Genomic DNA, 25249 nt, shown 5'->3' on the forward strand with positions numbered 1-25249 from the left:
AGATGGGAATTGTATTTTAGAACTGAAGTAACACCCGAAGACAATTCACAAACTAGGCTTGCAACTCTGTGGAAAGTGTGAAAGGTCATTACAAAGGATAAGAGTTGGACTGAGAAAGATTGGGAGAGGGGGAGGAACAACACCTCATTTCTAGGGTATGTGTGCCATGAAGTTGAGATCTTAATCCAAACTTACCCACTTAGCGGGGTCCAGATTTCAATCCAAAACCATTTATTTAAATACTCCGGGTTTTCTTCCTCTTCCATGAGTCCAGCTGAAAAAGAACAAACAAACAAAAAAAGCAGAAAATATTTTGTTACAGTTCAAAGCTATAGGAAGATTATTTTGTTTCTAGATTTGTGATTTGAAATGTTTCCCAGCTTCACTTTGAGAAGCAGTATCATTTAGCCATCTCCTGTCTTCACAGGGAAATAAATTCCCTTTTACAAGCACATAGATTTGCACCAGAGTTTTCTTCTGCTTGGTTGAGCAATCTTTGTTTGAGATTGCCATTAAGCAATTACTTAAATACATTCTCTGATTAAATAAAGAGAAACCGATGCAAGGATTCTTCAGTTAAGTAGATGATAATGTAAAAAACTCCAGCATAAAAATAGTCTTTAATTATAATTAAGCTGTAAATTTCCTGAGAAAATAAGTGAAGTTTTAACTAATGGGAACTTGCATCAGAGAGGCGATTTTGAGCTTGCACTGGGTACTCTCAGCTTTCCCCTAGGATCCTCAGGATTAATTATGGATCAACAGCTTTAACCATGGTCTTCTTCTAAGTTTTGGTGAGCACACTGTAAAGCTGTGTGCTACCATCTTAAATGAAGCATGATGAATGGTGTTGCTCTGCCCTCAGAGCACCTGCTACTTCCCACACCCAAGGTGTAGAGATAGAGAAACAGTCAAATACTCTGTTAGGAAAGTTTCTCAGGTATCATTATGCCTATTTGCACTTTGCCTGCCCCAGAAATTTTACATGCATAGCAAGTCTGCTTCCTGCACACAGAATAGAGGTGGGAGGGAGGTTTGCAGAGAGAACAGCCCATCCTACCACTTGCAGTCAGTTACACTGCAGCACAGCAACCTTGCCTGGCTGTTAACATTTATCTTTTCTGATAATTCAAATTCAAGTTACAGAGTTTTGTTATAGTTTAGTATTTGCTATAAATTAATTCAACTTACTAACGATAATAATTGGGAGACATTTTAATCTATTTTGACAGGACACTCTCCAGAGTTTTTGTGGACAAGAAGCTGGACATAAGCCAGCAACGCGCACTTGCAGCCCGGAAGGTCAACTATGTTCTGGGCTGCATTAAAAGAGGAGTGGCCAGCAGGGAGAGGGAGGTGACTGTCCCTCTCTACTCAACTCTTATGAGGCCCCATCTGGAGTACTGCATCCAGGCCTGGGGACCCCAGCACAAGAAAGATGCAGAACTCTTGGAACAAGTCCAGAGAAGGGTGGCTAAGATGATCAGAGGGCTGGAGCACCTCTCCTATGAGGAAAGGTTGAGGGAACTGGGCTTGTTTAGCTTGGAAAAGAGAAGGCTCCAGGGAGACCTCATTGTGGCCTTTCAATACAAGGGAGCATATAAACAGGGAACAGCTGCTTTCATTTCATTTCTTTTTAAACCAAGACAGGGGAGATTAGGTTAGATATTAGGAGGAAGTTTTTCACACAGAGGGTGGTGACGCACTGGAACAGGTTGCCCAGAGAGGCTGTGGATGCCCCGTCCCTGGAGGCATTCAAGGCCAGGCTGGATGTGGCTCTGGGCAGCCTGGTCTAGTAGTTGGTGACCCTGCATTCAGCAGGGAGGTTGAAATTCGATGATCTTTGAGGTTCTTTTCAACCCAGGCCATTCTATGATTCTTTGCTGTAGCTGTACAGAACATCTAAAATAAATAAATAAATAAAATCAGAGGACTCATTACAAGCTTTCAGCATTTTAACCCAGGACTTTTGCTGGGGCTCTCCCTGCCTTTTACTTTAATTTCAACTTTCATTTATTTCCTTGAGCTGCGATGAGGTTAGTTGAGTGCAAGTAGTTACTGAAAGGCAACATTGTTTTTTGGAGACCAGCCTGAGAGCCTCAGCAATTGCTCTTGGTTCTTCTTCTGCCCATATTTTCCCTTAATTACGCATTAGAACTACCAAACTTGTGCAAATTTACAGACTGATTTAGTGAGTCATGTCTTTTATTACCCCTTCTTTAGCAGTTGCTTCAGCTATCTTGATATTATTCTTGTGCTTCTGATCCATTTAATGTCTTCTTTATTTTACAGCAATCTTTTCTATCTCCTGTAGCAAGAAACACAATTTGCACATGTTGTTTACCTTTTTAACATCGCTTTTGGACTTTTCCATTTTAAAAACAAGAACAACCACACACACATAAAAAAAATCACCCAAGCCCTTAGCACAGTGCTGTTTCTTGCACCACAACTTAAAAGGGATCCGAGTTTGTTTGCCTTGTACTGGGTTGGTGAGTTCCTAACTGGTTTCAAGTGTCCTACCTACTTCTTGATCCAGGCAGTAATCACAGCCTGTGTGTGAGCCCCAGGTAAGATTTAAGAATAACCTCTTGATCTTCAAAGGGGAATAGACTACAGTCTGTTTTATCATGGTGGAGTTCTAACTAAAAAGAGGACTTGCATGGGATCTCAGCAATCAATTTTCAGGGAAGCAGCAGTCCCTGGGGTGAGATGGTCTTTCCCTCAGGGCAGTAACAAGAGCCTGTCAGAAACCATTCTTGCAGGTATGTCTTCCTGAGGCTCAGAGATCTTAAGGGAAAAGGGAAATCCTACCTGATCAAACACTATCCTGATGACTCCTAAGGAGTCAGAACAAATTTCTTCTGATAGTACAACGCAATTCAAACAGCATCCAGGCCTAGCCTGCTTTCTGCTCCATTAGTGCAGCTGCCTGCGGAGGAATTATTGACTTCAATTATAGCAGCAAAAAGGGGAAAGGTTTTGTGATTCCTTGGGCTGGCAACCTGTGACTTAGGCATTAGATCTCTGCCAATACAGAAATTCAGTCATAATGCAAGTCACTGCTAAATGGAGAGAAGGATTCAATTTTCCTTTTATTCTGCTGTGAGTCAGGAGGGAATCCAGGGGATAAAGTAACAGTGCAGAACTGTTGTAAGTGAAGGGTCTTGGGTTCCAAAACATTTGTTCTTTGTAATTCTCTGTAACAGTAAGGTAATTACTATTTTACAGCTAACATCTTCTATACTTTCATGCTTGGTATAGACATCTACAATTGAGTGCCACTTTTATGGTAGTCAATCTCATACATTTTATAGAATAGTACCTGTAGATCTTGATTTCTGGAGAATATTTTCTATGGAATTAAAGTTTGAGAACTGGGTAACAGCATTATTTTTCTCTGCAGTAAGGACTAAGACAAAAGTCTCCATTTAAATTGGATGTTCTTCTTGCACCATATCTGGGTGTGTCCTAGTGAGACTGGATAGCCTGTAGGCAGAATGACTTCTTTGTGTGCAAAGAGAACTCCTGTCTCAAATATCAAATGAAGACCTGCTTTGTAATGAATTAGAAGATCCACTCTGTAGCAATCACAATTTTTCTTATAGAAGTGCAAATACATCAAACCAAGAATGCTGGCTAAAAGTCTGGAGGGTTACACTTAAACCATTTTGAGTGAAATATTTAGTGCTCATTTTGTAAGTACAGAATTCAACAGCACGTGGTTGAAAATGCGGAACTGAAATCATTTTGGGCTCTTCCCCTGTTCCTCAAGCTAAGCATTACTTTACATTTGAAGGTGTCTCTGTGACGTGGACAAGAGATTTTCATAAGTTCTTTGGCCTCATGGAACCTACCAGCCATTGTACTGGATTTCCATGCATAACCTCAGTTATATCACCAAGGTCATAATAACTCCAAGTCTTGAGCACAATACTGGTATTACGATCACATGCTTTGAGACAAAAGAAAAGCCTTAAGTAGAAACAACAAACCACAAAAACTAAGTGGTTTTAAGCCAGCTGACAAATCCATCCCTTTCAGGTGTTACACAAGACCATCTAACTGTACATACAAAATGGTAATTTGCAAAGCAGGCACAGCTACGTCATGGAAATTTCTCAGGCATGCTCGAGGCACAAAGGTGATGACTACATTTAAAAGATTTCATCTTTATATCAGTGTATTAGTTAAACATTTTTTCAGCAATCCTGATCTGCCAGCTTGAAAGAAATATATATATATTCCCCATATAATCCTAACCTTCCCACTGTTGCCCAGAATGGCTTTATAGGATGGCCAGATTTGTAGAGAAGAGCTGGTACTACATGATCTGCAGTGCACCATTTACTCTTTATGTGCCCTGGAAGGCTGTACAAAAAAACCAAAACAAGCAAACCATCAGAGCTTGGTATTTGGTTATATACTGGATCACATGATCCTTTTTCCAACAGGAAGGGCAGAATTGTTTAGTGCATTGCAATTGAGACAGAAGTGTTCACAAACAACTAGAACCATCAGCGTTACATCACATGTATGTTTCCTCAAGCTAAGAAGCATCAGCTATAGTTCACTGCTGTTTATCACACCAGTGCAAACATTTTAAAAACACAAATTTTGATCAGCAATTTTCATTGCTTGCAGCCCATAATGGAGCTCAGCTTCAGACAGGAATAAATTGCAGTATCTGACAGATGGATTTGCTGATGCAGCAAGCTCATTCAACGTCTAAATGAAACACAATTTCCCTAAGGCTAGAGGTTGGCTGAAAATTATTTACCTACAGACAAGTTATATCCATGGGCTTATTCCATTACTCTGCTGTTGTTCATTACAGTCCCCTCATCTACTGTGTATTGTGGTATATATTTAAACTTAAATAATAATAGGCTTTCTGAAAAGACTTGTTGGTTTTTTGGATTCCATAACAGAAAAGATATCAAAGCTAATCGTTTTAAAGAACAAAGGAAGAATATAGCAGTTGATTAAAAAAAAAACTCAGCTAATGTTTTCCCTGAAAACTATTTCACTTTTTTTTTTTTGAAGATATATTTTAGAATGAAGGAAGTAATTTGCACTCAGGAGTAATAATTGGCAAATTGAGAGTAGAAGATGTATAGATAAATTTCACTGATTCCTAAACAAAGGATAGAATGATTTCTTTAGGAGAAACAGTCGGTGGCAAGATGCTAACAGAAGACAGTCTATTGACATTTAGTGGTGCTGGGAGTATCTGCATTCGTGTGACAGTGACCTATTAGTCCAGCTAGCAAGAAACCAGGGACTGTCAATAGCTAGAAGTCTGTCTTTTGAAATCTCAATCCTATTAGCCTTTAAGACAGAATTAAGGAATCAGGTGCACTGCACTGTTCTGCACATACGCACTCTTCTGTCAGGTACATATTTATAGCCTGGTAGGAACATTCATAACTGAGTTGAGATTGTAACTTTGGAGTTCCCGGTGAGTAAGTCGGTGCTTTCCCGTGTGACCGGGGTGTTTCTGTCTTGTGGAGCCTGCTGAGTTATTCACAATAACCAGGATCTTGATAGGGGAGGACTGCTCCAAATCTCAACTAGTAGAGCAGTCAAACACATCCTTACATTTTACTAGGCAAATACCGCTGCTGAATTGACAATATGCATGCAAGACAAAACATCTGCAAAACTAAGCGCCTTGCTGAACTGAGACTAGAATACACATATGCTGCAAGATCACATCACATTACACAGGATTTATTTCCACTTAGAGCAATTACAGTCTGCAAAGTGTAACACTTTGCTCCAGGAAGTTAACCAGTTTAAGATTTCAGATTCTATACTGCATGTTTTGTCACTAGGGAACATAGGTAGGCTGCCCTGAAAGTAATGCCTCCTATTTATTTCCATGGAAACTACAACAGATACAAAGAGCACAATAACATCATTTCATAGAGAAAATTCTCAGCAACAAAACAGCCTTCTTCCATGTAGTCACCACCATTAACTGTGCTTTTCCGCCAGAGATGAACAAATGCCTGCATGATGCACTCATCAATGCCTGTGCCAGTGGAAGTAAGTCACTGTCACCACTGCTGAAACACACCACCCACCACCTCACTGTGCTCACATCCACTGTTTGGTCTCCAGAAACATTCAGCAAGCATCACTGAACATCAATGGGTATAACATTTTCCTGTATGGAGGAATTCAGTGGCACACCTTTGCTTCATCTGCACTTCCATGTCAGATGCCATTTTGCCAGACTGCTCCTCTGCTGCCATCTGCTGCACAGCAACAACATGTAAGGGAATATCTGTAGGAAGGTTTACTGTCTACTGCCAACACCTGTCTCTGACATCGTGGGCCAACAAAAAATAGGAGGCATTACTTTCAGAGCAATGCTTGTATAATGAACCTGTGTTTAGAGAAAGTGGATTTTAACATTTTACAACAAGAATCTCAGACAAAAATTGCTTTTATGTATAGCTTGATACTATTGTTTCTAACTAGAACCTTTGCTTCCCCCCCCTCTTTTTAATCTCTGTAGAACTAAAACAGAGAAAAATAATCTACTTGACCAAACAAGTTACAGCCATTTGTTTTATAAGAGCTTCCAGATTTGATAACATTTATAAAGAAGTGTTAGAGCTATGTGAACTTCATAGGCAAAATTCATCTCACTATTGATTTAAATACAAACACAAACACCCCTTTCATTTTCCATTACTCACAGTGTTAAAATGGTGAAGAATGCCATGGTGGGTAGAAACTTGTCCAGTCTGTTGGGGACTTTTCCAGTGCAGTACTGGCAGAAATAGGAGGTGACTAAGGCAAAAAAAAAAAAAAAAAAAGTAAGTTTTCAGGATTCTGTCACAGGAAAGATGTGGGGCTAAAAGCAGGACCTTGAAGTGGCCAGGCTCAAGAATTTGTTTCTCTCCTACCAGAGAGAGACCATTGCCTGTGAACAGCCTGCCTCTAGATCCAGGGGATTCAACAGATATCAAAACGGTCTCCGCAGCTATAGCCTAGAACATTGTTCGTGTACTTGTCATGGCTTAAATCATAAGGCAAAAAATCATATTCACAATCAGTTCAGTGATATGAAGTATTCCCACACGTGCAATTGCCTGCAGAGCTATTTTTTTGGACACAAACACTGCCCCTGCTCTTCTGAATATCAGTGGGAACCAAGATACGCTATTGTATTCAGCTGCAGGGTGATGTCAGTCCAAAGATTTTGAAGTTAGTCTAGTAAATAGGAGAGAATCATCTGTTCCAGGCTGTCCCACAGTTTTACCTTTGCCATCGCCTCCTGTGCCTTGAGGGACCCTATTGCTTCCACACCACCTTTTCTTCTTCTTTTCTGGGCTTTAGTGGGAGTGTAGAAAGTCATTAAGCTGGGGCAGAAGAGACTAATAGGTTTAAAAGCTGGAAAGTATAAAGATACACTGCAGCTTTTGCAGAGATACCCCCCCAAAATGCACATATCCCTGCAGCTTTTGCAGAGATACCCCCCCAAAATGCTCATATCCCAGCCTATCCTGTTCCTACGCTTTACTTCCAGCCAGAGGTGGCTTGATTGATCTATATCATTAACAAGGGATTCTGGTTGCCCTCAAGCTGGGGAGCCTCAGAGACTGGCTCCTGTGCTGTCCATCATGAATCCCACACAGTGAAGTACATATGCTGGAGAAAGGCTCTGAAGGCCACCCTGTGTCTCAGCAAAGCAAGTTGGGAAAGAGATGACCTTAGCAAAAGCAACGCTTCACAACTCCGTCCACTAGTACCCTTCATCTCTTATTTTTCCATTTGCTCTTCTTCCTTCAGTCTAGAGATTTTGGAAAGAGAGAACTGAAACTGATAACTTACCATGGGAGCACTCAAACCTTTTCCCTGGAACATGATTACGGTTTCAGTAAATTCATTTATTTTGCTTTATCATGCATGACTTATCACTTTAGTTGCCAGTTTCCTTTATCATGTTTTCCTGGGCATGAGAAGGGTTTGCTGGTGAAAAGAAGCCAAAGGCCATTTGGTGAAGCATCCTGAAGTATCTTAGGGTTGGTAGGGGGGAAAATAGGAATTGAAATGTCATGAAGTGGTGAGATGCAAGAGGTGCTTGGTTCAAGGCATATTTTCTTCCACGCTAGAAGAACATGCTAGCCAAGAAGTGAACTTTTAAAAATTGTGCTTCTTCTAGAAGATAATCAACGAGATGATACTTTAAAACATTCGTACTAGTTAACTTCTCCACTAACTAAAAAAAATTTAGCCTGTAAAAAAGATTTCTACTATCTGATGTAGAACGTTTTCCTCTCTGAGAACACAGAGAACTGAGTAGGTAAGAATTTCACTTTACTGTTCTCTCCATATTGATAGAATGACCCAGTGCAGACCATAGTATGCAAAAGGCCTACAGTACTGATCACTGAAGTTGTCTGATATAGTTAGCAAGACTGAAATAACCATGGTTATTTAGGATTTGCTCAAATTGAGTCAGTAGTGTTTAGTTTTTACGTCCTATGCCAACACAGGCTCAAGCAACAGTCAGCAGAACAGGCTAGATGAACGAAGTGTTCAGCCTTTAGAGCCAGAAGTAGTGCTTATACAAGACTTACTGACCATTGACTTTGCTGGGTAGGGATGAACACCAGTTTAGAAGTGACAGATCAGAATTAGAATTCACAGCAAACATTTATAAGCTCATGGAACATTAACATTAGCAACCTTCAGACACAGCACTTCAGTAATTAAAATCTTAACTTAGCAGTTCAAAAGCTAATGAGGCATCACAAGAAAGTTCTACAGCAGAACTGTGTACTGTATCACTCCTATGACAAGCCATACCTTGTTTAGAATCTCATAAAAAGTCAATTTACTACCCCTTACTTCCTGCAACACAGAGAATAAAACACATTCTAACCGGATCACGAGGCTCCAAGAGCAGGGATTCTTGGGCTACATCTAACGCCTCTATACTTCAATCCACTCCCTGGAAGCAAAGCTATTTCTGTACACTTTAAGTACCCACCAAGTACATTATTTCCAGCGTATTAATTCAGGTCTGTTTTAGCAGCTGAAGTTATAGTTACAAGCTGGTTTCCAAACTCCATGTACACGGTGTTTTCAATTTATGATGGAAGTTTATTTCCATTCCACCAGCTTGATTTTCAGAAAGAAAGGCAAGCAGAACCTCCTGCAACACTCTTCCCCAGTCACCCACAACAAACTTACAGACATCCATAAGGGAGCAAGGTAATTGAAGCAGTTGATTGAAAAATGAATTAAAGATCATTAAAGTGATCATCCAAACCTTACAAATAAATAAAAAGTGAATGAGAAAATGGAAGAATGACATCTGTAATTAATAATTATGATAAAATTTTACATTTGTTATTCCTTAAATCTTTCAGATTAATATTTTTATATCAAATTCCTGGAGAATTTTACTGATTAAAGAGGAGTAAGAAATAAACCTTGTTTTCTTTCAAGGGAATACACCAGTCTTATCTACAAAAAAGCAGAAGTTTACTTTTAGACTTAGTTAATGAACTACATAGGAGGCGTTGCTTTTGGAGTGATCTATTTATTTCCATGGAATCTACAACAGATACAATAACACTGTTTTGTACAGCAAATTCTCAGCTACAAAACACTATTTTTTTCCAACATAATCACCACCATTAGCTATGCATTTTTGCTGGCAATGAACAAGAGCTTGGCATGCTGCACTTGTAAACATCTACACAAGCAGAGCCGACCCACCATCACCGCTGCTGAATTGCACCACCCACCACTTCATTGTGCTCACATCCACTGGTTGATCTCCAAAAATGTTCAGCAAGCACTGATGAATGTTTTTGGATATCATTTTTTCCACATGGAGGAATTCAATGACATACCTTTGTTTTGTACTCGCTTCCATGTCAGGTGCTACTTTGTCGAAGTGCCCCTCTGCTGTCATCTGTCACAAGGCAACAAAATGGAACAGAATATTGGTGGGAAGATGCAGTCTCTACTGCCATACCACCACCATCTGCTTCTGAGGTCATGGGCCAACATAATAAAATGAGAGGCATTACTTTTGGAGCAGCCCTCATAGTTTGCGTATAGGAAGAACATTGTATGACCTCAACGTGCTTTCCTCTAGCCTATTCAGCTGGAAAAGGAGAGGACAGGACTGAGTAGTTAGACAGAAAAAGGCAGACTCCAGGTAAGTTGTATTCCTACGATTACACTGTTGCCTTAAGTACAACTCATTTTTCTCTTGTCTCAGTTCTACCTATGGAATGGGAGGCGGCAATAACAGCTGTGCAGGTAACTTAAGAATGAAGAAGCATCAGGCTAAAGAGAAGGAATTAACAAGCCCAGAAATTATTGGATGGCTAGAACACTCACCAGAAAGATCTGCCACAAATGGAGTTCTAAGGAACACAGGTACTGAGGTAGCAGAAAGTCCTCACCACTTCCATGTTCTTAGTGACTGAGTTGTAGAACACTTGGAAAAAGAAAAATATACATTCAGAAGAGCATATTTTAAAATGTATTGAAATTTCAGAGCCCAGATAAGGACCTGTCTCAGTTCAGCTGAGAAGGAAGTATCATAAAAATACTGAAGACTGCAGAAATTTATAAGGACTTTCATGCCAGATGATACCCAAGTCAAAGCCTCGAGTGAATTTAATACCATTTAGAGAATCTTCCCAAGTCTGAACTGGACACATCTGAATGATGGCCATTATAAATAAGACTAGAGGCATTACTCTCTTGGCTTCATGGCAGGCTTCCTGTGCTTCACATGTTTCAGTTTTTATTTATTTTTAGTCATACTTCCAGTGGTTCAAAAGCATTTACTTGGCTTTTGTTATCATGCCAGCTGCTTTGTCCTGATGTTAACTAATAGGATTAAAAGGACATGGAAGGTGGGGATGCACTGCTATTCCTATAGTACTCTGAGAGATTAAATATTTTGTTTGTATATTTAAAATCTTATTTTATTTGGTGCCAATTTAAGATGGAGTCATTTCTCCCCTCCTTTTCTTCCCCTCTTCCTCTTATCTCTAAAGAGCTGCGTGTCACTGTGGAAGACAACATGAGAGCGAGATCTGGATGAGAGGGGCAGGAGGGAGCAGGACCAGATTAGCAGTCGCTGTTAGAATCGAAAGTGTAAGTCTGAGAAGCACAGGTTTAACTACATACTAGGATTCCAATGTGAAAAGTAATGACAACGTATACTCTACTAAGATCTCATTAAAAAGAAAACTAAGTTTTTTTCTTTAAAAAGACAGTGACAAAATCATCAGGTAGGATTTCTCATTGTATCTCAGGAGTGATTCAAAAGGAGCATGGTGCATTTGCAAGAATCCTACAACATAAGTAGCTACTTCCCTTTACTTCAATAATAATTAGTTTCTCACAAGTTGAGTAGTCTGTTATTTAAAAGCAAGCAAACAAAAAACAAACAAAACACTGAAATCCCCACAGTAACTTCCAGTTCATTAAAAATATACTTTCACAAGAACCTATATGCCTGTCCACACAGCCTCTGAAGGAAATTAAGATAAATCACCTAACAATACTGCTATAGTCTTGTTGATGTTCTTAATGTCTGAATGCAATCTACACAACCATAGATATAAGCCCATGTTTTAAGTGAAGACATACCATTACATTTGACACCTCTGAAGAACTTCTTCCCTTTCATGAGAACACATTATGCGAGGAACTTACAGAGGGAATAGTGTGTGGAATATTTAAAGAGATGCAAAATCAATTGCAGGTGTGCTTCACAGGAGGCATTGCTTACATGAATTACCACTCAGCTGCCTTCAGATATAGAGCAGAGTGCATGTGCTTGGGCAAGTAGCCAGGCTCCCATTGGCTTTTGCATGTGTTAGCAACTAAATAGGCTTGGCTTGTTGTACACGGGAGTTGTTCCTGCCATATTTAGCCAACCACACATGACACAAGTTCATGCTATCAAGAGGCAGCATTAATCCCATGCTACAGATACATGTTGAGGTGTTGAGGGGTCTGGAGCACAGGCCTTATAAGGAGCGGCTGAGGGAGCTGGGATTGTTCAGTCTGGAGAAGAGGAGGCTCAGGGGAGACCTCATCGCTCTCTATAACTACCTGAAGGGAGGTTGTAGTGAGCTGGGGGTCAGCCTCTTCTCTCTTGTAACTAGTGACAGGACGAGGGGGAATGGCTTCAAGTTGCGCCAGGGGAGATTTAGGCTGGACATTAGGAAATACTACTTTACAGAAAGAGTGGTCAGACGCTGGAACAGGCTGCCCAGGGAGGTGGTTGAGTTGCCGTCCCTGGAGGCGTTCAAGAAACGTTTAGATATAGCGTTGAGAGACCTGGTTTAGTGGGGTTATGTTGGTGGTAGGTGCATGGTTGGACTGGGTGATCTTGTAGGTCTTTTCCAACCTAGCTAATTCTATGATTCTATGATTCTATGTTAAGAGCTCTTGAAGGGGTGAAAAAAAAACTACAAGTGCTTGGTCAGAGGAGTTTTGGTGCTAGACTTTGGTTGAGAAGGTTTAACTCTTCACTCACTAGTTCATTGGGTCTATTAACCCAATAATATAATATATCATGACAGAGAAAGAGCAGCTTTCACTTCTATTGGCTGGTTTTCATTTTAGATTTAAATTTATCCTCCTTAGAATTTTCTGAATCATTTTAATCCTCTTTCCACAGGTGCATTTTGTAAGGTTTTCACTTCTCATTTTCCCCCCCATAATTTTGATTTACATGCAGGGAAATGTAAAGGTCAAGAACAGCAACTAGTGGAATGCCCAAGCTGCTAGAATGAGCTGAATTATGCAAGCTGAGTGTTTGGTAAGAAACCTGCCTACTTGCTTTGGCAGCTCCCACAGCAAACAGCTTAATTTGCTGTCTGTAGGAAGATGATCAGCATCATTGAAAACATTTCCATCCATCCTCCTCCCCCAGACTTTGGAAACAGTTGTCTTGAAAGAGTCATTATTCCTTTATCCATCTCCCTCAGCCTCCCCATTATTGCATTTTATTAGCATGTGTCATGTGAGTGAAGCATTCAGGGTTTCATTTGTAACCTGTGCAATACCCAACTAAGGACATTGCTGATAAATGAAGTTCCAAGTTCTACTTGAAACGTTATTACATAATACATCAGTTTTATGTCAGAGGTACTGATGCTTTTATAGCCACTCCATCCAGAGTAATGGGTCTGTACTCGCAGGGGCTTCATAATCTGAAATTCAAGCATCTCTGAGATTGACGAAGTCATTTATAAAACCTGCATCATAAGTCAAGGTTTCCTTGAAGTGAGAACTGCTGTTGGTTTCCTCTGACAGTTTTGGTCTGTATGTTCCCTAAAGAAAGTCCTAATCCTTAACAGTATCATGAAAATAGCATGATGCTAATGAAGGCATTTTTGGCTTGTAATCCTGCTCAATTAAATTTCAGCAATGGCTTTTTGCAAATGGACACACATAGCTCAATTTCCTGAACAATTCCTTTCTCATGTCATAGCCAACACAAGACCCCACAAATTCTGAGGCACAGCATCTGCAACAGCTCTTCTGGGTCATGATGAAATGCAAGTTCCTTACTTGGCGCAAAACATTCTGGGAAAAGAATGAAATGATGCAAAGAGTCTCCACGAGTATACCTAAACCCTTTTGGTGCACCAGAAAAACAGCATCTTCAGCTAAACAAAACAAGTCAGACATTACTAAGAATTAGTTTTATTTTTTAATTATTATTTAAATCTAAAATGTGCTTAAGTGTCTTTTATATGCATCTCTTCAGTAGGTGAAAAAATAAAGAAAATTTGATTGAATGCATGAAGGTGACCAGTTGCAAACAAAGCAGGATTTGATAAATTAACCCAAATTATTTATTAGTCCAATTCTCGCTGCAGGTCCCCTCTTTTCTTGTGATCTTTTTCCCATCTTTGTCCTATTGCTTTGCCAAAGTCCTGATAATGTGAACAAAGAGTTACCCTAGCAATGTTTATATCAGACATCATGCTGCATTCTCTCTTTGTTTCCTAAATGCTAAATAAGCACACTGTGTAATTCAAATTGTGTTGTAAAACTTCAGTGTGAAAAACTGTTTTGCAATGTCATTCTGATCCTGCCAATCGGGAAACGAATACACTTCAGATCTTAGGTCTTTATAAACCACTCTACTAGAAACTGTTTGGCAATACATTGCCTCTAGTTTCTCTTGGACTCAGTTTTCTCTTTTTAACACTGTTATTTCAGCGTGGCATCAAAACAGGAAATAGTTTTTTAAGGTATTTTCAGGAAAATAGTTGGAAAACTCTGACTCCACCTCAAATCCTAAATTGTACAAGTGAGAATGCTTCCTATTTACTGGTAATGATGAAAATCAAGGAACAGATTCCCTTTTGATGTGAAACTACTCAGAATGGCTCCAAATCAGTATTTCCATCACTGAAGTAGAGAACATGTCACTGACAGCACCTACAAAACTCAGCATGCTGAGTCTGTTGCAATCCCTAGCTTATTAATAGGAGGCAGGAACTTTCTGTAATCTAAGCTTTTGCTTTATTCCCACTAAATATTACATTTTGGACTTCTTTTATATTTGGAGGGGAAAAAAATGAGCTTTCAAAATGCTTTGTTTTTTTTTTTTTTTATTATCAGAAGATAATTTTTCAGTGCAGCATATATCATAGAATCATAGAATGGCCTGGGTTGAAAAGGACCTCAAAGATCATTGAGTTTCAACCTCCCTGCTGAGTGCAGGGTTGCCAACTACTAGACCAGGCTGCCCAGAGCCACTTCCAGCCTGGCCTTGAATGCCTCCAGGGATGGGGCATCCACAACCTCTCTGGGCAACCTGTTCCAGTGCGTCACCACCCTCTGTGTGAAAAACTTCCTCCTAATATCTAACCTTAACCTCCCCTGTCTTGGCTTAAAACCATTCCCCCTCGTCCTATCGCTATCCACCCACGTAAGCAGCTGTTCCCACTCCTGTTTATATGCTCCTTTCAAGCACTGGAAGGCCACAGTGAGGTTTCCCTGGAGCCTTCTCTTCTCCAAATACATATATGGAATGTGTTGCTATTCACTTGCACCAGAAATAGCATCCACCTCCTGTAACTCCCATTAGTTTCCCATTAGCCAGCATTCATCAAGGTCATCAAGAACTGGCACACTTACTTACCTGGACTTGGTGGAGCTGCTCCATGTTCTGTGCTGCAGATTGCTATGAGTTTGCACCGAAGTTTAAAATTTAGAGTATTACAATCTGATTTTTCAAAAAACATTTTAAACACAGATAATCATCCTAAATCAGTTTTTCACAAAGTCATTCTCAGTAGAGTGACTTTCTCACACTTGCAGTGCTTTTGCCCGAAATGAAAGGGGAAAACCAAACAAAACAACAAACCCCAAACATGTCTGACTGTTTCTGTTTTGTTGTTTCTAGCTTATAAAGCTAGTTATTCAATACAAATTGGAATACATACATACCACAGAGTCAACCAGGTTTTAACTTCCTCTGTGAATATCTTTGCATGAGAAGGAATAAAAGGAAATGGGAAGAAATGGATCGTATCACCTACTGAAATCAGAAGGCAGACATTTTTTACAAAGCAAAAAGGAAGTAGCTGAGAGGTTGTGGAGACAATGGGCTTCACATATTTTTCTTACATAGCAAAAAGGAAGTAGATGAGGTTAACCAGCCACTTTCTTCAGACAGAGAATTTCCAGACTCTGTCAGCCATTGGCTAATGGACTGCACAAAGCCCCAAATTCATCCACCACTGTCATTTTAACACCAGTTTTTACCATTCATATGATGTGTATGTGTCCATCTTCCCACTTTCTTCATCCTTTTCTATGGATGTTTAAGTTTCAGACAAACCCTAGAAATAAAACCAAGTTCCCCTGCAGCATTATTCAAATGCAACTCCATTTGCCATCAATATCTCTTGATGGGAAAAGCCAGAATTTTCTTTTCATGCTCTCTCTTACAGTTGCACAGTAATGAAGCAAGTCCTATAGACAGGAAGAGCAGAGCTGTAAGTGTAGATACAACAGTACGCGAAACTCTTTTAAGAACAGCTAGGCCCTGGGCTGGAAGCACTGACCAAATGAAGAGAGCTATTAATGACTGAGTTCAAATGAAAACATAATAACTGCCCTAACCCGAGACAGGGGAATTCTGGAGGGAGTCCAGCAGAGGGCTACAAAGATGACTAGGGGCTTGGAGCATCTCCTGTATGAGGAAAGGCTGAGAGACCTGGCACCTGGAGAAGGCTGATATGGGATCTTATCAATGCTCATAAATAAGACAAGGGGCAATGGGCACAAACTGGAACACAGAAGTTTCATACGAATGCAAGAAAGAACTTTGCTGTTAAGGTTACAGCATTGGCACAGGCTGCCCAGAGAGACTGTGGAATCTTCTTCTCTGGAGGTATTCAAAACCTGCCTGGCTGCCTTCCTGTGCAACATACCCTGGGGAACCTGCTTTAGCAGGGGGTTGGTTGGACTAGATTATCTCCAGAGGTCCCTTCCAACACTTGTGATTCTGTGGTTGTGTAACATATGGTATTTTTGTGGATCACATCTTGCCATTTCCAGGTGCAAACAGCCCACTGAAGGACACAATCATGTGCTCAGCTGTGCCCCATTCAAACCACAGAAGTCAAAGGCTACTGGCATCCTCTCACCAGCTGTCCTGAAGCCTGCTCCCTTCACCACAAGTGAGTTCAGTTCTTCGTCAAGAAGTGTCATTTAAAATGACAGTGGCTGCTATGGAGAGAGTGGGGCTTGCATGTTTTTCTCACAATATCTCTTAGGGAGTTTTTTTTAATTTTTTTTTTTTTTTTTAAGCTTAGAATTACTATGGTAATATTTCTCTGCATGGATATTGCTGGTGTCTCCTCCAACCATTAGTTTATGTACCCAGTAGGCAATTTCCTAAATTTATTCAGCTCCTGGGTAATGAGTCTGAGCTTGACTTTCCTTTGAGCCCTCATAGTTGTTTTGTTCCTGACCTTCAGAAGAGAGCTGACTGCTTCCTCTCTTCCCTGGCCTAAATTACTCTTAGCAATTACAAGGAGAAAGACTAAGGTGCAAGTGAGTGGCTAAGAGGTCTTAATGTGGGGCCTGACCCCATAGGCACCATTCTGTCAGAAGGAAATTAATTTTCCAGGATGCCATGTCTCCAGCTGCTACAGCTTTCAGTATCAAAAAGACAGCTCAGTTAGCATTACAAACACTCTGCACAGCACAGTTAGCTGGCCTTTAATTTGTGCAGGAAACTTAAATAGTCTCCTTTAGCCTCATTTGCGTCTAATAGAGCTGAAAAAGGGGATGGAAATACAGGATTGAATAAAAATTTGGAGATGGTAAGGTGGATCGTATCAGCTAGAATTATGATGGTTTATATGGGCTTATCAGCTGGTCAGGCAGCCAGCATCAAGATCCTGGATTATTCACTGTGCAGTAGCACTGCGAACAAGGGTTGGATATCTTGAAAGGCCAATGGCCTTTCCTCGTACCTTTGGTATTTATCTTCTTAATCATTATCTAAATCCTCTATATTGCTGAGCTGTGTTCATCGAGTCACAAAAGATCCGGCCTCACAAATCCCTTCCTGACTTCTGCAACACCGTTCTCACTCACGGGGAGCCCCAGAACACATCTTGGGAAGCTGGCTACCAGTCCCATTAATTAATGCCCCGATAAAAGTGTCTTCCACCAGTATATTCTGAGGCTTGTTTGGAAATATGACCGCGCAGAACCAGGAAGCATTTTGACCAGGGAGGAGGCAACTGATCCTAGCTCACCGAAGTCTTCAGCAAGTCCCTTAATGTCTCAGCACAGGCTAGCCAGCTAGTTCTATCACACATGCTAGCTACTTGCTAGAGATGAGGAAAGGATATGGTCCAGCACCTGGAGAACTCACATAATCCTGCTGAAAGCACCAACAGTTCTACTTCCTCCACCCAGCCTCACTTTCCGTTCAATTCACCATGCTTCTCTTCTCCGGTATCTCTTCACATCTCATTGCTACAGTGATACAGTTCCCCCTTTCTCTTTAGATCCTGTTGTTTTTTAATAGAATTGTCCTCTTTCATCCAGTTAACCTTGGTGCTATTCATTGTTTGGCTACACATCTTTTGTTGCCCTAAATTACTGCTCCTTGACACATACTTTCCTACTTTCCTTATTTTTATGTGGTATTTTCATTTCACAGCCTCCTGTCTGTTCAGTCTTTGTTCCGCTTAACTTTCTCATTTTCCCCTGTGCTCCCACTCCAAGTAATAAATACTCGTTTTGAAAATAAACTCAGAAAAGCATTTGATTTCTTTTCTGCCCATCCCTTTGCTTACGCAACTGCTGCAGTAGCAGCCAGAGGGGGCCACTGAAATGAGGGTTTCTATTGTGCTAAGCACTCTGAAGGCATAATAGTCTGACCAGTTGTACTTACAATACATGCTGCCCTCTGAAGAAGCTCAAGTTTTCAAAAAGCACCAATCCCAAAGGAGAAAAAAGTCAACCATTTAAAATGAAATTCTGCAAAGAATTGTTTATCTGCAGCTGCTAAGGGAAGAAAGATTGCAAAACGACGCTGAAACAATTTTCAAGAATTATTTGATCCAAAAAAAAAACCCCAAACCATTTTTAATGAAAAGTTTATATTTTATTCCAAGTGAACTTTCAGTGGAAAACTCTTGGAGACAATGTTGTTTCCATCTCTAATTGTGAGCTTCCTAGGCAGATTACTCAAACAGAAGAAGGTGTATATTGCCTTTCATAACAGCACTGTGTAAATGCCAAACTGAGAGGAAAAAATTACTGCATGATGCTGGGCAATCCTGCACCAGAGTCTTAATCTGAACACTAATTGTCCTGAGTCTCCTTCCAGTGCCTTGGGCTGCTCCGACAATTGCAATGCCAGGGGAGTGCTGCCTGGCACATGAGTGGACCTGCTCCCAGTTTAAGAAAATTAGATTTGATAACATCACAAATTTTAAAAAGGAGAGAGAAACAAAAAGAGTTTTTTTTTTTCTTGTTTCCAAACTCTTTCTTTTTACTTCATTATAGTCATAGAATTTTAGAATCACCAAAGTTGGAAAAGACCTCTGAGATCATCCATCCAGTCCAACTGTCCATCTATCACCAATATTTCTCACTAAACCATGTCCCTAAGTACAACATCTAAATGTTTCTTGAACACTTCCAGAGGCAGTGACTCCACCACTTCCCTGGGCAGCCTGTTCCAGCACCTGACTGCTCTCCCGGAGAAGAAGTTTTTCCCAACATCCTGTTAAATCTCTAAAAATGTTTCTGAGTCTCAACCATTGGTGCACTGCTTAGCAGAGAAGAAGGATTGGAAATTGTGTGCATAGTCTGAAGCTGGAATTAAGGAACCAAAAGTGCTTGCCAAAAAGGGTGCAGAATAATTGGAGCCCTTCAAGTTCTCTGTTGTGAGAGATCTATGTGACCAATGTGATAAGCAACAGGGTTTCTACACCCCCCCCAGTCTCAGCTGGAGGGAAAGGTCAGTGCTACCCATCCCCATTCTTTGCATGCACAAATGCTGACTCCCACCTACTCCCACCTTGGATGCAAACAACAGATACATATGCAAAACATCCTCTTTTGTGATAAATAAAAGGTACTATGACTCAACAGTCAAATCTGAACCTACTGCCCAAATAGTACTGGACCAGAGACTATGCTGGAATCAAAAGCAATAATCTGGATTTTCTCTCCTTCCCTATCTATCCAGTCTCTCTTTTCTTCTCCCCTCATCTCTTCCCTCTCTGTCTCTCTCTTTCTCTGTCTTTTCAAGTTATATTAGAATGCAAGTCATAAAATCATAGCTTATTGCCAATAAGTTATAGATACGTAAATACATATATACACTGAGTCTTGTGCTAAGTATCACAGTAGGATACAAATAAAAATTGAGCCAATTGTTTGGTGTCATTTCACCTTAATTTAGCCTGAGGGAATTTCAAATCCTCAGCAGCCCTGATCTAATTGGGTTGTGACAAGAAGTAAACACAAACTCTCTCTAATCATGCACACTAAATTGAACCCCAAAGATTGTTCTTTTTCTGGAAGACGGAAAAGGAAATCCCTGTGACTAAATCACCAAAGGGGAAAAACCACAAACATGTAGCATTTTACCATATAGAACTTAAATTCTAGAGGGTTTTTTTCTCTTCCCTGCTTATCTCCTGACTTTATTCAGGCTGTGCTTATCAATTAGAGTTCACAGAAACTTAGAGATGGAAGGCATCCAGAATTCTGGGATTTGTAACTGCGATATTTGCCAAATCTATAACTTTGGAAGTTATAATTTCCAGAGCAAAACCTGTGCAAAAAACTTCACAGCTGTACTGCTACAGTAGGAATTTCTGCTGCAAACTGTATAAGCTAAGGGGAAAAAAAGAGAAGAGAGAGCAAAAATAGAAGAAAAAGTAGTTAGGAGATCCCATAATCTAACGTATGATTCAACTCTTTACAAATCTTGGGCTTCACTTAGAAGCTGAATACCATGATGTGTAAACTTATTTTTCCATTAGTGACCTCTGGCACATCTCAGCACTAAGTGGTGCTGGTGTACAGCAAAAGAGGCAGCAGTGTATTTCTGTACCTTAGGAAGCAAAGCAGTGCTCCTTGTTTGCTCATTGTCTGGCAGTAACAGCACTGATTGATCACAGTGTATGAGACATGGATACCTGGGAAGGTCTTGTTGTTCCTCTCAGAACGCACTTGAAGCAAGCTTCTAAATCAGAAAGATTAAGGAAGCTGCTAACATCTTTAAAATTTAGGCTTTTTTTTGTTTGTATGTTTGTTTTTAAGATCAAAGGTGATGTACTCATGTTTTTCCCCCAAGAAAGACTACTCATAAGAATGCTTTTAATTCAGTAATTATTGATTCTGAATGATTCAATTTCATGGCCATTCTGGCACCGAGCAAGAGGCCCATGTGGTGGAGAATCAGTCAGAGATAGAGAGCCAACAAAGAAAATTCTGATACCCCTCCACAACAGCAGGGCTGACCTACAGCCAGAGAGGTGATGAACACTCCAGAAACACTTTCCTCATTTTAAGACAGTGCTAAATTCTAAGGTGACCACAGCGTGGTCTGTCTGGGACCTGATATAACCCTCACAATCTGCTCCTCTGCACAACAAGCCATGTCAGTGTGGAGTCCCTGAGGTCTGTGTGGTGTTTTCAGCATGGAGCACATAGAGCTGTTGGGTAAGGTCGCAGCCCACCCCACTTTCAGCCAGAAGGCTGAGTGGAGCTGGCACTGGGAAGGACCCCAGGCAGTCTGTGGAAGCTTGACAGGCTTTTCTAAGCTGATATGGAAACAAACTGCATGACAATAAGGATTAGGCAGGCAGCTGATATATTCAGCAGGTACATCCATACACATCAAGGGCGCTACCTATGCCCCCTCTTTGCTGGGATTGCTGAAGAACAGAACAGACCACATACTGGTAAAACACACCATATCTGTCGCACCATTAGCAAGGGCAATCAGTAGTGAAAACATATTGCAACTGACAACTAAAATCCAGATTAAAGTCTGCATTCAGAAAACTGGCAGCAGCTTGATTAAGGGGAAGGAAAAGGAAAAAAATACTTTGTGTGCAGATAGATCATGTCCTTCTGCATCGGTAGGTGGTGCTCTTTATATGAGGTACTGCAGGCTGCTTCTGAGAAACAGTGTATGCACGCCCCAGGGAGAAATCTCTAAGTGCTTTTTTTTCCGCAGGTCCCTCTTCATTTCCTTAAACTGTCAGGCCTGCTTCCCCCCAGAATGGATAGACAATAATCGTATTAACTCTCAGTGGGTTCAAGTTGGAACTTTAGATCAATCTCTCACAGTAAACCCAGAGAACGTGCAGGATTTCTGCACCTCTCTGGAAGGTAAATACTAATATGGCCCTTCCTTTGGAAGTGTCACAGAAGGCACTTCACCATACTCCTGCCCATGGTTGCCTTGGCAGGAATGTGCTGAGCAGCAGTGACATGGGATCTGACAAAGCCCAACACAGCACACATTGGTGCAAACCATGTTTAGGGTCACCATGTAAGTTTGACAAATCACAGACACAGCAAAACCACCCTACATCTTCCTGTATCATCACTTACTCCATTAGGCTACCAGAATGCTGTACACCCCAAACAGACAGCCACGTTCAGATAGAAGTTCTGAGTGAACAGTGAAGAGATGTCCTGGGAACTCCACAGGAATACCACCCTGAGGGTGACGGAGCACTGGCACAGGCTGCCCTGAGCAGTTGTGGAGTCTCCTTCTCTGGAGATATTCAGGACCCACCTGAACACTTCCCTGCACAACCTGCTGTAGGGAACTGCATTAGCAGAGTGTCAGACTAGGTGACCCCCAGAGGTCCTTTCCAACCCCTACAATTCTGTGATGCTCTTTTCTGATCCCCGGAACAGAGGAATTCATGGTGCAGCTAGCAGCAGAACCAGCTGTCCTAACCTCCATGGCACATGCCCTTGTCCTCTGCAAAGGGAGCACTGGACATTTGTTTGTTCCAGGGTAACTCGGGAAGGTGAGGGAAAGTCACACAGTTTTTAAATAGCATCAGGGCATGACAATACAGAAGCAAGTTCTGGGATAATAGGAGGAAAATAAGTCCAACTATACAGATACATATAAATGAAGCAAGTTGGCACACTTACATAAAAGTGCTATAAATGATGCAGTGCAGTGCAGGACTCTTTGTCCTTTCCCTAGTTGCCTTTTAAGTCTATAGATTTCTACAACGGACACTCATTTTTTCATGTCTTCTTACTGTGTCAGGCACAAAACGTTGCTCTGCAGTCAATGTGTTTGATGAAATGACCTGGATTTATGAAAAGGAATGAACTCCTAGCTCTGAACGCATCCGGCCTATGACAATAACAGCAAGCCCACAAACCACAAACACTGGGGCTGGCAGCACTGAGGCGGCAAAAAGAACCAAAACAACGGCAGTGCTTTTCAAGTTAGCTTTGCTGCCAGAAAACAAAAATAACAAGGAGATTTGTTTTATGTTTAATGCCTTCTTAATTCCATAGGAAACTTGGTAGGGGTGTTATTCTCCAGAGGCCTGAGACTGAGTTCCTTCATCCCTGTCAGGGATGGTTACCCACAATGAGGCATGGAGAAAGAAGAATTGGTTCTTCCACAGCTTTTTAAAAAACATTTTTACAGCCAAAAATGCTTCTCCGTTTCTCTGTTGGTTGTTAGTCTTATGCTCTTGCGCGCCTCACCAGGAGGTGCGATATCTCTCTAGAGCAGGTGAGGGGGAGAAGCAAGTAGCTGGACAAGAGGCTCTTTTTTACTCTTCAACCCTTTCACAGATTTTTCCAGACAAATGGACAAGTCTTACCTGTCCATTGCCTGCTTCCAGTGCCCTGGTCCTGCAGGCACAGTCCCTGTGCCAGGATGCAGTACTGGTCTCACAGCAGGCCGCACGAGTGTTCTGGGGAGGACTCATGAGCTTCGCTGTCCAAGGCTGAATGCCTCTGGCTATTTTAAAGAAACGCATCACGTGTCACAGGAACTTCTGGTATGTGTTCTTTATCAAAATGATTTCAGTTCTACCTTATGTCCTATACATCTCCTATATCCCTTTCTTTATTTCTTACCTCTTCTTCATCTTAAATCTTCCCTCTTTTCCCTGCAGTACTCCCAGTTGCCCTTTCCAACAAGGCCCAAGCTCCCACTCAGCTGTCGATGTAACAGGCTCATTGTTAACCTTAAGCACCGATAACACGGGGAACTTCTTGAGAACAAAGGAATTCATCTTCAAAACGCATTGCTGAAAAGCATGCACAGAGACTCGGGAACTCACTGCCTCTGACTGTATTTTCACAATTTCTTTCTGAGTGAGAATATTCACCTCGAGATAGCACCGAACATGGCATGCAGATACAGCTTTGGCATCCAGCCTGCTCTGATTTTTTGTCTGTCATCCTAATGAAGGAACGCAAACCCCAGCACTTTTCTCCTGGCTGAATCCTTGTTTCTGATAGGTGTTTTAAGGTATAGAAAAAGCATTTTTTGGGCTGCCTAAAAAATGCTGCACTGCTGTGGTAAACTGAACTACATATCTTGACCTGACATTTCCTGTACATCTCTACGGGCTTGTTTTTACTCCGTGCTCTGCTCTCTCAAGATAAGCCCCCCTTTGAACATGGGTGGGAGGAAAAAAGGGAGACAAAAGAGGATGAGAAAAATTCACTGGTGCTGAGAAAAGACTCCATCTCCTGCTGACTGCACTGTGCTTGTTCAGTGCTGAAAGCACAGAGATGAGAGCAAAACAAAACAGAACTGCTGCAAAAGGGATGCCGTACTTGAAGAGCTCTCCAAATTAACACAGGTGTCTGCTGAAAGGATCTGAAGTTCTGGCTGCTGAGCTTACCATCACAGGAAAGTGTTCACGCAGGACAGATGGATGCATCGACTGCTTTAAAATCCTCTAATTAAATTGTAGTTTGGGTTAAGGTAGCAGAAAAGTCCTTCTGTTTACCAGAAGTCAGACACTAAAAGGCAGGCAGCAGTTATTGATCCCTCTCCAGGATAGCAAACATCTCCATATCAGGGCTGCAGCAAGGCAGCTGCCAATTAGCGGCAGCCGTGGTGGTGCGCTGGTGGGGGAGTGGGAATGTGGCTACTCCGCAAACATAGCCCTAGGCGTGGCCATAAAGCATCACGGGGCCTCTCTGACCACTGAGAGACCTGTGTGCTCTAAGAAAGTGTCACAGAATATGTCACCTTGGTGACTCAGGGCCATAGAATCATTAAGGTTGGAAAGGTCACTAAGATCACCTAGACCAACCGTCAACCCATCATCTCAGTACTTGGCCAGCACTTCAGGGTGTTTAAGGATTTGCATGCCCTCCCCTCCACCTCCTGTAAGGTGATATCAGTGCCATGTTGCCTGGGGCTCAAGTGTCCTGAGAAGCCTCTGTTCCACCTGCTGGCAGTGGGCAGGAGGAGGAGAGGACAGGGCAGGAGTCCCTTGCTCACCTCTGACCCAGGACATCAGGTCAGGAAAGCAGACATAAAGTGACAATACCGGAAGCACTGCATGGCACACACTAGCTAACTTCATTCTCATAGTTCTCTGTTCTTCTTTGCTTCTCCAAGCTTAAAATCGAACCATTCAACTCATCAATACTACTACAAAAACACTGGCATCAAAGGCAATATTTTATGTGTTATCAGGCTCCCACGAACACGGAGTAGTATTGC

At 41.4% G+C, this 25249-nt stretch overlaps 1 protein-coding gene and 1 long non-coding RNA gene across 11 annotated transcripts in view; one reads left to right on the forward strand and one right to left on the reverse strand.

Moving 5' to 3' along the window:
• The window catches only part of LOC110400767, a 29447-nt gene extending 12646 nt beyond the window's left edge, over window positions 1–16801 (forward strand). Inside the window, exons 2-4 of the long non-coding RNA XR_002440062.1 lie at window positions 10256–10416; window positions 11046–11145; window positions 16588–16801. This is a non-coding gene — a long non-coding RNA (uncharacterized LOC110400767). The remainder of the gene's footprint in view (window positions 1–10255; window positions 10417–11045; window positions 11146–16587) is intronic.
• Window positions 1–23765, reverse strand: part of SH2D1B (SH2 domain containing 1B) — a 49543-nt gene extending 25778 nt beyond the window's left edge. For 5 of the 10 annotated variants that reach the window (XR_002440056.1, XR_002440054.1, XR_002440058.1 and 2 more), the window contains exons 1-6: window positions 23382–23765; window positions 10378–10477; window positions 9882–9943; window positions 6711–6804; window positions 2213–2308; window positions 196–274 (exon numbers count right to left, since the gene is read on the reverse strand). The gene's annotated coding sequence lies outside the window, so the exon portion shown is untranslated. Of the gene's footprint in view, window positions 1–195; window positions 275–2212; window positions 2309–6710; window positions 6805–7276; window positions 9837–9881; window positions 9944–10377; window positions 10478–15163; window positions 15206–15471; window positions 15606–23381 lie in introns of those variants that run through there. The other 5 variants (XM_021400882.1, XM_021400875.1, XM_021400898.1 and 2 more) reach the window with 4 other exon arrangements.

The sequence above is a fragment of the Numida meleagris genome, chromosome 1 (genome assembly GCF_002078875.1).
Source record: "Numida meleagris isolate 19003 breed g44 Domestic line chromosome 1, NumMel1.0, whole genome shotgun sequence".
NCBI lineage: Eukaryota > Metazoa > Chordata > Aves > Galliformes > Numididae > Numida > Numida meleagris.